The following is a 14,946-nucleotide window of genomic DNA, read 5'->3' as shown; positions in this document are numbered from 1 at the left end:
AAGTCTCAACAAGGAATGATATACGTATAACTCTAACCGGCTATGGTCAAGACCTAACCACGCATATACGCTCGTCACCTCGCATATACGATCACTTAAATCATGTATAAAATAGCAAGCATATCACCTATGGGAGGAATTCCCTCTTACAAGGATAGACAAGAGGCTTACCTCCACCCGGTAACAACTTCAACCGTCCAACATAGCTTTTCCTTTCAAATGAACCTATGAATGCCTTGAATCTAGTCAAATACAACTCAATAACATCAAATAATGATATAGAAATCAACTTCAAGCAGTAAAGCTTCAATCTTTAATCAAATTCCTAAAAGTTAACAAAAGTCAACTCGGGCCCACATGGTCAAAACCTGAGTTAAGGGGTAGATCCCGACTACCCATAACCCCATGAGTCCAAATATGTGATTAGATTCCAAAATAGAGTCCAAAATCGACACTCAAATCCCAAAAATTCTTCCTTTTAATTTGTAGACAAAAACTCAAATTTTTTCTTCAAAATCTGATGATTAAATTGAAAACGGAAAAGGGCCAGAACTGACCCTGAACTATAGTTTCAGGGTTAAAAATACCCTTCGTCCACCTACTGGGTATTGGAATCCCTAACGTTTTTTCCCTAGCCCTTACATGCCATTCCGACTAACGACTGATAATTAAAAAAAAAGTTAATGACTAATTACGTGGAAAATTCTCATTGACCTATTTTGAAACAAGGTACCCCATTACATATCCAAACTAGATGAACCGTACCCGCCCAAAAAACCCACCCGCTCCGACCCATAAACTAGTAACCTTAATTAGGAGAGAAGAACTATGAGAGACTATTTTCATGTCATGTGTCAGCTCTTCAACCCTCGATTCAAGAGGTTTTGAGAAACATGCTCATTACCAAGAGAAAATTAGAGAAACCACAAAATGAAAATGCAACATGTCAATAATTGGATACTTCAATTACTGTTCTGCTTATTTTCTTTCTTTTCAAGTCTGCTGCAGAATTTAAGTTCTTAATTCTTCCACCAAACAAAAGGAAAGGAATATAAAGTGTGATAACGCATAACATTTGACTATATGGTAAAAATGATCACAAAAGTTGATAGTTTTGGGGTATATCCCAGCAAATCAAACATTTGAGTAATGTTTCGTAGAATCTGCAAGATTCTTTAATTATTTCCAGCGCCAAGGCAATAGAGGGACAGATGCAAGAAGCCTATATTTACGAGATAAATGGGTTGACATTGGCCGATCTCCCAAAGTTCCAAGGAAGAGGAAGTACACAAGAAGCCTATATCTATGAGATAAATGGACTGAGATTTGCCTATCTTCAACAGTTAATTTTGACTGAGACCTTAGAGCTCACCATCCCATAGCTCTTCAAGTGTTCTGTACTGGCCATAAGTTTCGTGAACAAATGAAGTGCCTCTCAGCAGCCTTGCCTGCATGATGTTCAACAGTAATGTCAATAATCCATGAACTGCAAGTAACTAGTCATTAACTTTTTTTATTAATTATCAGCCGTTAGTCGGAGTGGCATGAAAGGGCCAGAAAAAAATGTTAGGGATACCAATAACCCAATAGGTAGACGGAGGGTATTTTTAACCCTGAAATTATAGTTCAGGGTCAGTTCTGGCCCTTTTTCGAATTGAAAATTACTTACCCACAAAATAGTGATGAAAATCACCTCAAAAATTACCTCTTATCGAGCTCCAAAACTCAAAATAATTAAAAAAACAAAAAGCTAACCCTCGAAATATATGAAGTCTGCTAGTGATTCTGCACCTGAAGACAAAATATTCGCATCTGTGACATCACTTCTATAGTCCAAGGCTCGCATCTACGAGCTTCACTAATGCTGCCAGCCTTCGCATCTGTGGAACATACGTCGCATTTGCGACTCCACTGGTGCGTCCAAATCCTCCGTAGTTGTGCTATCTCTCAAGGTTGCCAATCCTCACAGGTGCGCATTCGCACTTGCGCTCCCCCTTCGCAGAAGCGACCTCCCAAAGAACCAACAAGCCTCGTAAGTGTGATATGTCATCGCAAGTGCGACCTCTGTACTTGCACTCGCTCTTCCGCAGATGCGACAATTCCCTATACCAGCTCAATACTGCAAATGCGATAGACCAATGGCACCTGTGCCCAAGCTTCCGCATGTGCGATGCACTAGAACTAGATTTGGCAAAAGACACCAGAAAAAAGCTATGAAATCATTCTGAAACACAACCGAGACAATTAACATTAAAACTAAGAATTATCAATAAAAATCCATCTCTTAACTTTCGAATTTTTTAACTTCAACAAACACGTCTGAATCGTGCCTAAACATTCTGGACTCTAGCCAAACTTTTCACACAAGTTCAAATCAACTAAATGAACCTATCCATAGCCCCACAACACAAATCGAAACACGATAACACCAAAGCCAACTCCTGATCAACCTATGAACTCTCCAAACTTCCAAATTGCCAATTTTTGGCAAATAGAGCCAAAACCTCATAGGAACCTCCATATTCAAATTCGAATGTACGCCTAAGTCCAAAATCACCTTATGAACCTACTGGAACCATTAAATCACCAATCCGACACTATCTACTCAAAATTCAAACCTTGATTAACTCCTACCACTTAAGCCTCCAAAATAAGACTAAGTGTCTCAAATCACTCTCATGCCTTCTCAGAGCCAAATCAATCAACTCTGCAAGTCACAAAACTACAAACACACACGGGAAGGAAACAGGTTCACATACACATAACGACTACTCGGGTCATTACATCAACAAAAAGTCCACCTCAGGCCCCGGACCCAAAATCCGAAATTGATCAAAGATATAGTTCATCTGTAACCTCATGATTTCAAATAAATGATTAGATTCCAAACCGGGGTCCAATTTCACAATCAAAACCCCCCCAAAATCACTCTCTTAAGCTCATACCAAAAACTCTAACTTCTATACTTTAAATCCATGTTTTAGGGGTTAAATGTCCATATAGATTCTTGAAATATAATCACAAATGAGTAGAAATCACTTACTGTCATGCCCCGACCTTGGGCAATGGGACCGGCACTCAACCGAGTTACCCCAGTCAAGCAAGCCTACTTAGTGCCTATCTTTCAACCTTGCCCATGAATAATGTGAGATGAATATCAAGAGTTAGACAAACGAGAGAATAATATGTACAACACCAATTTCATTACTTATAGAAACTTCATTTATGATTTCCAAAATATTACACGCTCATAGTTTAAAAGTGGAAACATGTTTGATAACTACTACATTTCTAGTTTGTTTTTTCCAATCAAAATACAACCCACAACATATCTACGGAGCCTTTAAATGAAACAGAAGAGTAGTACGAAAGTGCCGGCGATAAGCCCCTGACTATACCTCAAAAGGAATGTACAAGAGAATTAAAACGACACAAGGGCATGAAGTAGAGTAGGGCTCACAAATCAGTTGAGCAGAGGGTATGATGCTATCAACGATCAATACTACCTGCTGAGAAATCACCTGCATCCATTAAAGATGCAGCGCCCTCGGAAAAAGGGACGTTAGTAGATATGGAATAGTAGTAGTATGTAAAGATAAATACCATATCATGGAATGGAATGCCAACGTAATTAGGAGAGAAACATGGAAACAGTAAGAAAAGTCAATACTTATTTAAATGCCAAGTTAAAACAAAGTAATCCTTCAAGTAAGCATTAATAATTTAGGTTGGGAGATCCTTAGTACCGACACACAACCATACACATGGCATGATATCTGATTCCCGCCCAATCGACTAAGACATCTCACCCCAATGTATGCGGGTGGACATAGGACACAATACCACCATGTGCGCGGCATGGCGTCTGATCTCCACCCGATCAGCTAAGCCGTCTCACCACCATGTCGTGTAGGTCGACATGGTCCTTGCTAGCTATCAACGCATCCCAATCAAGGGGAATAATCTCAATATAATATAAAGGGGACTCACCCCTAAATCAATTTCTACACCGACACGTGTAGTTTCGGGCCTGGGCATTTATAACCCAGCCTTCCTCAGTGATCTAAGGATACTCGTAAAAACAATTATCATATTAAAGAATCATATTTGTTTCATAATCTTTCATACTTCCTTTCAGTTCATTGGCACTCTTGGCCACACATATAAATCATCATTCTTGGCACGATGGCTGCATTTCACATTTCATACTTCCCTTTCTTTTGCTTTCAAGATCATCATAAAACATCAATATGTAGAATGTTTTGGAAATTATGACTTTAAATACATGAATGATAAGAGCCTTAAACACATTGAGTTTCTTCCACAAAGAGGGCATAGTGATTCGCAATTGAAACATGAATTCAAATCATAGGCATTAGATACAATAACCATACTTGAAACATTCTTCCAAAGGATAGTGATATAATAGGGGCAATTGAAACATGACTTGAGTACATAAGCATTTGGGTAAACTAATTGTTAGGAGCAATTCTTAACATTAGAAGTAAGAACTTGAACAAACCATGCTTGGAATTTATAAGGAATTCATGGAATCCGATTCTACAGAAGGAGTTTAGCCAACATACCTCGATTGAGATTTTCTTAGAATTACTACAACGTTCCCCCACTCTTAGTTACTTCAATCTATAGAAACATAACCAAATTGAATCATTATTAGGGAGGCATTCATAGGCTTAGCCAATATTGGCATTTCATCAAACACTAAGCTCAAAATCGACTACCAGGTTCTATAATGGAATTCCCTCTCCTAAAAACCAATTTCAACAACAAGAAATCAATCTACACAGTCTTACAACACTTCTCAACCTTTACTAGCACATGCATGTCCAACCATTTATTTAAAACTTCAAGAATCACACTTCTTAGCCCCCCCACATACACGCACATTCGAGTTTGGGACTTATGGCTTTTGATCACCATCCCATAAGCCCTGTCACTATAAAATCATACTTAAACCCATTACAAATATTGCATGAAAGCTTAGGAGCTAGAACTTACCCGTTTGGTTGAAGACCTAGTGAGTAGCTTCCTTGAATCTTTAATATTGAGCAAGAATTGAGTAAAATGGTTGGAACTTCTTCATCTCTCTCTCTCTCTCTCTCTAAGATACTCCCCTCTCTCTAAAATAACCGTTTATGCATTTCAAAATGACCTATAATGCCTTTTATTAAAAACGGGTCAGGTAAATTTCTCAAATATTAACCCTCTGAGTCGGGCCTTTGATCGCATATTGGACCGCAAAGCAGGTGTGCGGCCCGTGAAGTGGACCACGAAATGGTTCTCCAAAATTGGGCTGGCATGATCAAGTCTGTTGTCCGCAGATCAATTTCGCGATTGCACATTGGACCGCAGAATCTCCTCCCAAAATTTTCCCTTGCTGAAATGCGACTATATGTAGTCCGCGAAATGATTATACGGCTGCACATTGGACTGCAAAATAGCCTTCAAAATTGAGCTTCTTCTGGTCAAATCTGTGATGGTTCTACGTTCAGCGGAACTGATCCGCGGTCGCGAAATGGACTGCAGAAACGCCAATTCCTGCAAATCTTTCACCAACTCCACAATGTATTGCACAACCCAAAAAGTATGTACCCACAACCTTCCAAATACATTAGCCTACCTCGACACCATTAAACCTCAAATTTTTGGCAAAATTTTACGGGTCCTTACACTTACCCTCTTGCTTCGGGTGGAAAACCTCTTAAAGAATCGCCTCTCTCGAAGTCTAGAGCCCAAAATATGAAAGATTAGGAAAAATTCCGAAATTCTACTTATTATATGTTGCCCAATGAAGACCTTCACGATCGTGATCCAAAGCTATAAGATAGTGAAGAACAAAAGCTCTTCTGCTAGAAAACATCCTACGCAATCGCGAAATACACCCTGTGATCGCGAAAGCCAAAGGTCCCCCCCCCTCCCCCAGCGAACTCGAGAGCCACTGTGCAAACACGAAGACCAGCTTCTCCACACTACACAATCGAGACTCCATGCCCGTGAACGTGATGAAAAAAATGTCCTGCCAACTTCTCTTCTACATAATCGCGAAGCATTGCCCTGCACCAGAAAACTAGCAATGCAAAACTCAACCGAAATGATCTGAAACCACCCTGAATCACACCGGAGCCCCCCAGTCTCCCCTACAATCATACAAACAAGTCTGGATACCTTATCCAAACTTATCAAAATACTCAAAATTACACAACTAACATCAAAACCGAGAATCAAAGACTAAAATCCATCTCTTAACTTTCAAGTATTCCAACTACGCCAAACGCGTCTGAATCAAACTTAGACATTTCGGATTACAACCAAACTTTGCATACAAGTTCATATCAACCATTATGACCTACCCAAGGTCTCAAAACCATAACCGAAGTTAGATAACACAAAAGTCAATATCCGGTCAAACTTAAGAACTCTCCAATTCTTCAATTGCCAACTTTCGACAAATAGAGCCAAAACCTTCTAGGAGCCTCCGAATCCAAATTCGAACATACACCTAAGTCCAAAATCACCATACGAACCTATTGAAATCATCAATAGGTTCTAAATTCGTTTACATAAAAGTCAAACCTTGATCATCTCTTATAACTTAATGCTTTCAAATTATATTACTATTCCAAACCACTCCCGAACCTTTCGGAGATCAAAACCAACCATACTCACAAGTCATAATATATCATATGGAGCTACTAAAGGTCTCAAATCACGTAATGAAATGCTAGAGCTCAAAACAATCAGTCGGGTCATTACACAAATCCTTGATTTCATGTTAAAATAAATGATAGATCCTCAACTTGAAGATAAATGTGAGTTAGAATCACTTAAACCATCGTGGCTATTTAAAATAGGTCAACCCCTCAAAATAGAGCCCCCATGCTCCAAAATTGAAGAAAAATATCAAAACCACAAAATGGGCTCTATTTATAGTGTGAAGAACCATCCGTGTCCTTCCCCACCCCCCCCCCCCACCCCCCCCCCCCAATCGAGGTAGTGCTGTAACCTGCAACATTCTGGTGACCAAATACTGTTCTTCCACCCTTCAGTAAACACAATCAAAACTTAGTTCTCAAATGTGAGAATGATGAACGATTTAAACACAAGAAACTAGACTCAAAGGATACAATATCATCAAAACCTCATCCCAAAATACAATATATATTGGGAGATATGCACTTTTTAAGTCAAGTCAAATGTAGAAAAGCCCTTTTTCAACAACTCAATTCTTCCAAACCTTGCCCCTAATATATCGAAACTCACCCAAGCCCTTAGGGGCTCTATCTAATCATTCCTACAAGTCCAAATACCCTATATGGACTTGTCTAAAGGCTCAAAATACCTACGAGAACATCACAACAAAGAATCAAGGCTCAAACTGAATAGAATTTCTCTTAAGTTCTTAAATCTTCATTTGTTCAAATGAGGGTCTAAATCACACTTAGACACTTCGGCTTACTTTCAAACTGTGTACACAAGTTCATTCAACTATATAAACTTATCCAAAGTCTCAGAACAACAGTCGATGTCCAATAACATCAAAATCAACTCTTGGTCAAACTTATGAACTCTTAAGTTCTTCAAATTGCCAACTTTCGACAAATGGTGTCGAATACTTCTAGGAACCTCCAAAACAAAATTCATACGTACTTACAAGTCCAAAATTATCATAAAAACCTATTGGAACTATCAAAATCTAATTTTGAATCTTTGTACCCAAAAGTCAAACCATGGTCAACTCTCTTAACTTAAAACTTTCATTTAAGAACTAAGTTTTTCAAATCACTCCTAAGCCTATTGGGACAAAAATCACCCATATCCGCAAGTCATAAAACATCAAGTGGACCTACGAAAAGTTTCAAACCACGAAACAAAATGCTAAAACTCAAAATGACTAATTGGGTCATTACAACATAGTTTATGTCCTAGTAGTCAGCTCTGCATTATCACTTGCAATTTAAGTGTTTGAAATGCGCCTCTGACTCTCTCTTTTAACAAGTATCAAATAGGCTTTGTTCACAGATAGAACTGGAATTATCATAAGAATTTAGTTGTGTGCTTGCTCATATGACTCGTTTAGTCTCATAAGAAATTACAACTTCTATCTTTGCATGAATTCGACAAAATCTCGAGATTTCACAGTCACACCTAGGAACTAGAGGTAGGGTATCAAATTTATCCCAGAGCGAACATAATTTCGAAAAATAAGATGCAATAGTATATTTACCTTGAGTCACTGTCGCAATCTCCTTATGAATTTGAAAAATCCTAGTACAATCGATTTCATCAAATCGCTCCTTTAAATCAACCCAAAGAGTAAACTATCATACTGAGCAAATTCTTCGAGACACAATTCATAATCCATGAAAGAACTATGGCTTTGCATCATTCCCATAGATCAACTAGGTTAGGATCGTAATTCTCCTTTTTTGCATGTGCCATCATGAACCGCTAACTTATTCTAGCCTAGGATTGCGATCTGCATTACACGACTCCACACAGAGTAATTCTTCGGTCCAGTCAATTGAAGAGATATCAACATAACACTTGAATTATTCCGGTCCAGTCAATTGAAGAGATATCAACATAACACTTGAATTATTCGTGGAATGTAGAAACATACGGTGATTATTGTTGAGGTTCTCCAGCAATGTTTCGAAAACGCATTTGATGAGCTCGCCTTGAAGGTACTCCAAAGCAATGATGAAGCATCAAACCCATACTAATTGCCAAAAGGTTTTGATGCCGTGTTAAAAATATAAGCTTTAGCTAATTATAGATTCACGGGAATTATGTTCTTAACTACATAGATTGGTTCTATATTTTTAAGGGGATAATAATTTCACTTTGAACAAGTACAGGGAAGTTATTTGGTCGCCCCTAAAGGTTAAGTCTGAAAATTATTTTGTCAGACAACTACACGGTGCAACTTATGTATTTTCTCTTTAAATTATCATATAATATGTGAACAGATATATTCATCGTTCCACTACATTTACATTTACATGAAACAAAATTTAACTTAAATATTAAATCCTGTCCAGTCAAATGACGTCAAACACAATCAAATGGAGGAAGTGCATCCAGCTATTCTCTCTACAAAAGGTTAAGCATTTTTAGGCGTTCTTCATGCTCTATATCCAGTTTTGGAGGAGTGTAACAGCCACGAAGATCCTCCACTATATACTCCTGCAATGTTTTCAAAGAGTGAGCATATCAACAAACTGTGCTAATAGAAACAGGAAGCAATCACCATGCCATAGCATTGGAGTGTTAGCTCCACTTGGAAAGATAAGAAAAAGATGCTTGCAGCGAGTCAGACTATTTACATGGCCGGGATAACTTAATTTTTCACTATTCCATGATATGGATTGACACTTGGGTGTGATTATCATTACTAGTCAACATTTAACGATTATTCAGACATAAAACCAGTCTGACTCCTGATGCAATTTCACCAACCCAAGTTGGTTATTAGGTTGATGCATGCACGAGTCAAGTACTCCCTCTGTTTCAAAAAGATTGGCACTAATTCCTTATTAGTATATTCCAAAAAGATTGGCACCTTTCAATATTTCCTTAATATGAAGCATTTATAGCCACACAAATGCTATGGCAAGTTTCAGACCACAAGTTTCAAAAGTTTTTCAGACACACAAATGTTATGGCTTATTTAAGACCACATATTTCAAAAGTCTTTCATTCTTTATTAAAGAATGTGCCGAGTCAAACTAAGACAATCTTTTTGAAACGGAGGAAGTAATAGATCTGTTCTTTTGAAATACGGAGCGAGAAGGAGAAGTGTTGATGCAAACCCCTAACTCGGAGATGAACAAAAAAAAAGGAAAGCAGACTTGGAACTTGTTTTTACAGCCTTCTGTAAGTTAACAAGAATTCTGGGTTGCGACCATCAAAGATGACCAAAATATACACCTTTATTAATGAAGACCACGAACTTTTCGGTAAGTGGTGAAGAACACAATCATTAGCATCCAACTGAACCCAGGAAAAGGAAAAAAGAAAAAATACTTTTTGGGACAGACCAAGGTACAGATATCGCACCTGAGTAAGTTCTCTCTTGGTTAGGATGTGGTAGTGTCTTTGCCAGATCCGCTGGATGGCCATTGTGGCTGCAAGGAAACTATATGCAATGCCAAGAATGGCAAGGATGACAACAAACACAACAACCAAAGCAAAGCATGCTTCCATTGACGCAGGAAAAAGATCCCACATTCCCCAGCCATAACAACAGTTATGACATCCAGCCATGTGTGGATCATTGCTATTAAGGGAAGAGCAGTGCAATATGAGCCCAAAAAGTCCGAGCAGAAAAAAGAAGACAAGAACTCCTGTATTATATACACCATTGTGTTAATTACATGAATATTATAATACCCTAAGCCAGTTGTTAAAGACAACAACAACAACAACAACAACCCAGTATAATCCCACTAGTGGGGTCTGGGGAGGGTAGTGTGTACGCAGACCTTACCCCTACCCTGGGGTAGAGAGGCTGTTTCCAATAGACCCTCGGCTCCTTCCCTCCAAGAACTACCCAGTTGTTAAAGAGATAAATGAAAAAGAGACAGGATCTAAATACAACATCTGCTTAAATTCAATTGTTTAGGTTTTTCAGCAGAAATTTTAGTGCCAGTTATATATTTTGTACAAATGGAGATACAAATTTGAAGCATACTGTAGTGCAGGCCCTAGCCGTAGCCATAGTCTTTTGATGCTTTTTTTGGGCTGCTATTTCAGGGAGTAGCTACAGCAGAAATTCAAATTTTCTGAGGAAAGCATCCTACTTGGATTTAAAGCAAGGCCAAAAGAAGACAATAAATTACATCATTACCGACTTCCACCCAATGCGAAATTTATGCATCTTGCCCCTACAAATTCAATAAGAGCATTTTGTTATTTTTTTTTTATAACAGTGGCGTAGGGACCTGCTTGCACACACCTTCTACTATTCCACCAGTACTTGCTAATTTCCACTAGCTCAGGCACTCGGTAACTTTGCCCACCAAGACTTAGCCTAATTAGAAGAAATTACCAAATGTTTTTTGTCTCTGTTGAAATTTGAATTCTGGTTTGCATGGTTTGCACTCACTGCATTGACCAAGGCCAGGTCGTAAGAGATCAAAGGTGCACACATTAGGTTTTGATATATAACCCCATCAGTGGCAGAGCCAGGATTTTCATTAAGGGAAGTCAAAATATAAAGAAACAAACTCACCAAGAAGTCAAGGGGTGTCATTATATAGTATATATACATATTTTTAAAAAGATTACCGAGCTAAACAATGTAATTTTCCGGCGAAGGGGTACCGGTTGACACCCCTTTGGTGCTTGTAGCTCCGCCACTGAACCCCATATACTAGTACCATACAACTTAACGTCTTTACAAACATAAACATATAACTCTATCCATGTCAACTTGCAGGTCCCGAGCAAAGGAGAATGGTTGTGACAAGTTGACAACCTATAAAAATAGTCGAGCTATGATGAATCTTCTGTAAATCGAATTCGTGCGATCATGCTCACCTAGATACGAGCTAGATGTGATGTCCATGACGGAGGGTGGGCTGATAAGGGGTCAAGCAGGACTGACAAACTTCTAAGCTGGCAAGCTTCCGAAGAAGGGGTGCACATGTCACCTTAGACGAATTCCACATCGGAATGGGAGAAGAAAGTGAAGAACCTTTTTTTTATGAAGGGAATTTCATTAAATGGCATCAAGAAGATGCATAGCAAAAATTATCATATACAAATAGTTATTTTTCTGGAACAGACAAAATCCAGAAAAAGTTCAACAGTAGTTACCGGGGCCTGATTGAACCAACTAAATAAGTTAATTAAACAAGTGGCTTTAAGAGTGTGGTTGGGAGTTGAAATCCCATCAAAACATCTACGGTTCCTTTCATTCCAAAATACTCCAAAAAATAGCACCAGGTACCATTGACCAAGTCTTTTTGATGGATATCCCAGCTCTCCATGAACACCAACTCTCATAAGCTTCCTTGATACTGTTTGGCATATCCCAGGCAAGTCCAAAAACTGATACAAACATACTCCAAATGTCAGATGCTACTAAATAGTGCAAAAACAAATGCCTCACACTCTCAGATTCCATCTGGCACATATAACATCTATTTACAATCTTTATACTCCTTCTGCTAAGGAAAGTGAAGAACCTTATAAGGCATGACACAAGTTCACATGATACGAACGCTTTTGGGGCTCGATGTGGCATAGCCCAAAAAGACAAATCCGTGCGGGCCTAGGCCTAAAGCAGACAATACGTTCCATGGGCTTGGGTCGTGACAAATATGGTATCAGAGCCGAATCTCCCTTAGTACGATGGTGGAGCAAATCTCAGTGGTCAACTAAATTTAGGCGAATCCCACGTCTTTGAGAAAGTGCCCGGGAGGGTGAATGTGATGCCCATGACGGATGGCGGGCCGACGAGGACGGGTCTAGCAGGACTGACAGGCTTCTAGGCTGGCAAGCTTCTGAAGAAGGGGTGCACATGCCACCTTAGGCGAATCCCACAACGGAATGGGAGAGGAAAGTGAAGAACCTTATAAGGCATGACACAAGTTCACATCGTATGCTTGCTTTTGGGGCTCAATGTGGCGTAACCCAAAAAGACAAATCTGTGCTGGCCTACGCCCAAAGTGGACAATATGTGTCATGTGCTTGGGTCGTGACACTAGATTGGCATCGTGATGTTGTGATAAATTAGTAAGGAGTTCCATGATACTGCCGCCTCGGTATGAGGAACATAAGCAAAATTTCATCATCAACGACTGATGTTTAAAATAGGCCCACTACATTGGTGCCTGAATCTGGTGCTAGATGGAAAATGATTCTCGCATCTTATTAGAAAGATGGAGGTAAAGAAATGGTCCCACAGATTGACTCGGATAGTTAGTTGGAACATCGACTCAGGCAGATGGATACCTTAAAAGAGAAGAATTTACAAGAGACTAAACAGCCAGGGAAAAAGATTAGACAATTTGGAAACATAGCTAATGAATCATCGTATTATGGATTAGACAAAAATATGTTATTGATATTGGATGATAAATACAATACAAGAGGTCCCTATTTATAGCTATACACTACAAGGAGATATTACTCCTCTTCCAATGTGGGACAAGACTACACTATACATATCTATAAACTAACACTCCCCCTCAAGTCGGTGCATACACATCATATGTACCGAGCTTGTTACACATGTAACTAATACGAGAACCAGTAAGAGACTTAGTGAAAATATCTGCTAGTTGATCATTCCACTTTACAAACTTTGTAACAATATCTCCTGAAAGTATTTTTTCTCTGACAAAGTGACAGTCGATCTCAATGTGTTTAGTCCTCTCATGGAACACCGGATTTGACGCAATATGAAGAGCAGCTTGGTTATCACACACTAGTTCCATCTTGCTGATTTCTCCGAACTTTAACTCCTTGAGCAACTGCTTGACCCAAACTAACTCACACGTCGCCATAGCCATGGCCCGATATTCGGCTTCGGCGCTAGATCGAGCAACTACATTCTGTTTCTTGCTCTTCCACGAGACCAAATTACCTCCTACTAGAACACAATATCCAGACGTAGAACGTCTATCAAAAGGTGATCCTGCCCAATCAGCATCTGTGTACCCAACAATCTGCTCGTGGCCTCGATCCTCGAATAGTAATCCTTTGCCTGGAGCTGACTTTATATACCGAAGAATGCGAACAACTGCATCCCAGTGACTATCACAGGGAGAATCCATAAACTGACTTACAACACTCACCGGAAAAGAAATGTCAGGTCTAGTCACTGTGAGGTAATTCAATTTGCCAACCAACCTCCTATATCTCGTAGGGTCTCTAAGAGGCTCCCCTGTCCAGGCAGAAGCTTAGCATTCGGATCCATAGGAGAGTCAATAGGTCTGCAACCCATCATTCCAGTCTCCTCAAGAATGTCTAAGGCATACTTCCGCTGTGAAATAACAATACCTGAGCTAGACTGAGCGACCTCAATACCTAGAAAATACTTCAATCTGCCCAGATCCTTAGTCTGGAAGTGCTGAAAGAGATGTTCCTTCAGATTAGTAATACCATCCTGATCATTACCAGTAATAACAATATCATCAACATAAACCACTAGATAAATACACAGATTAGGACCACAATGCCGATAAAACACAAAGTGATCAGCCTCACTACGAGTCATGCCGAACTCCTGAATAATTGTACTAAACTTACCAAACCAAGCTCGAGGGGACTGTTTCAAACCATATAGTGACTTGCGCAATCTGCACACACAACCACTAAACTCCCCCTGAGCAACAAAACCAGGTGGTTGCTCCATATAAACTTCTTCCTCAAGATCACCATGGAGAAAAGCATTCTTAATGTCTAACTGATAAAGAGGCCAATGATGTACAGCAGCCATGGACAAAAAGAGACGAACAGATGCTACTTTAGCCACGGGAGAGAAAGTATCACTATAATCAAGCCCAAAAATCTGAGTATATCCTTTTGCAACAAGACGAGCCTTAAGCCGATCAACCTGGCCATCCGGGCCGACTTTGACTGCATAAACCCAACGACAACCAACAGTAGACTTACCTGCAGGAAGAGGAACAAGCTCCCAAGTGTCACTCGCATGTAAAGCAGACATCTCGTCAATCATAGCATGTCGCCATCCTGGATGAGATAATGCCTCACATGTAGACTTTGGGAAAGAAACAGTGGACAAAGAAGATATAAAAGCATAATGTGGTGACGACAGACGATGATAACTTAAACCGACATAGTGGGGATTAGGATTAAGTGTGGATCGTACACCTTTGCGGAGTGCAATTGGTTGACTAAGAGGAGACAAGTCCGCAGTAGGTGCAGAATCTGATGCGGGGAGTGAATCACCTG

The 14,946-nt window shown here is 39.5% G+C and overlaps 1 pseudogene; it reads right to left on the bottom strand.

The window, feature by feature from the left end:
* Nucleotides 1-8,940: 8,940 nt before the first annotated feature.
* Nucleotides 8,941-14,946, bottom strand: part of LOC107823051 (uncharacterized) — a 28,498-nt pseudogene continuing 22,492 nt past the window's right edge.

The sequence above is a fragment of the Nicotiana tabacum genome, chromosome 13 (genome assembly GCF_000715075.1).
Source record: "Nicotiana tabacum cultivar K326 chromosome 13, ASM71507v2, whole genome shotgun sequence".
Lineage (NCBI taxonomy): Eukaryota > Viridiplantae > Streptophyta > Magnoliopsida > Solanales > Solanaceae > Nicotiana > Nicotiana tabacum.
Note: the sequence above shows the minus strand (reverse complement) of the source record. Positions and strands in the feature narration are given on the sequence as shown.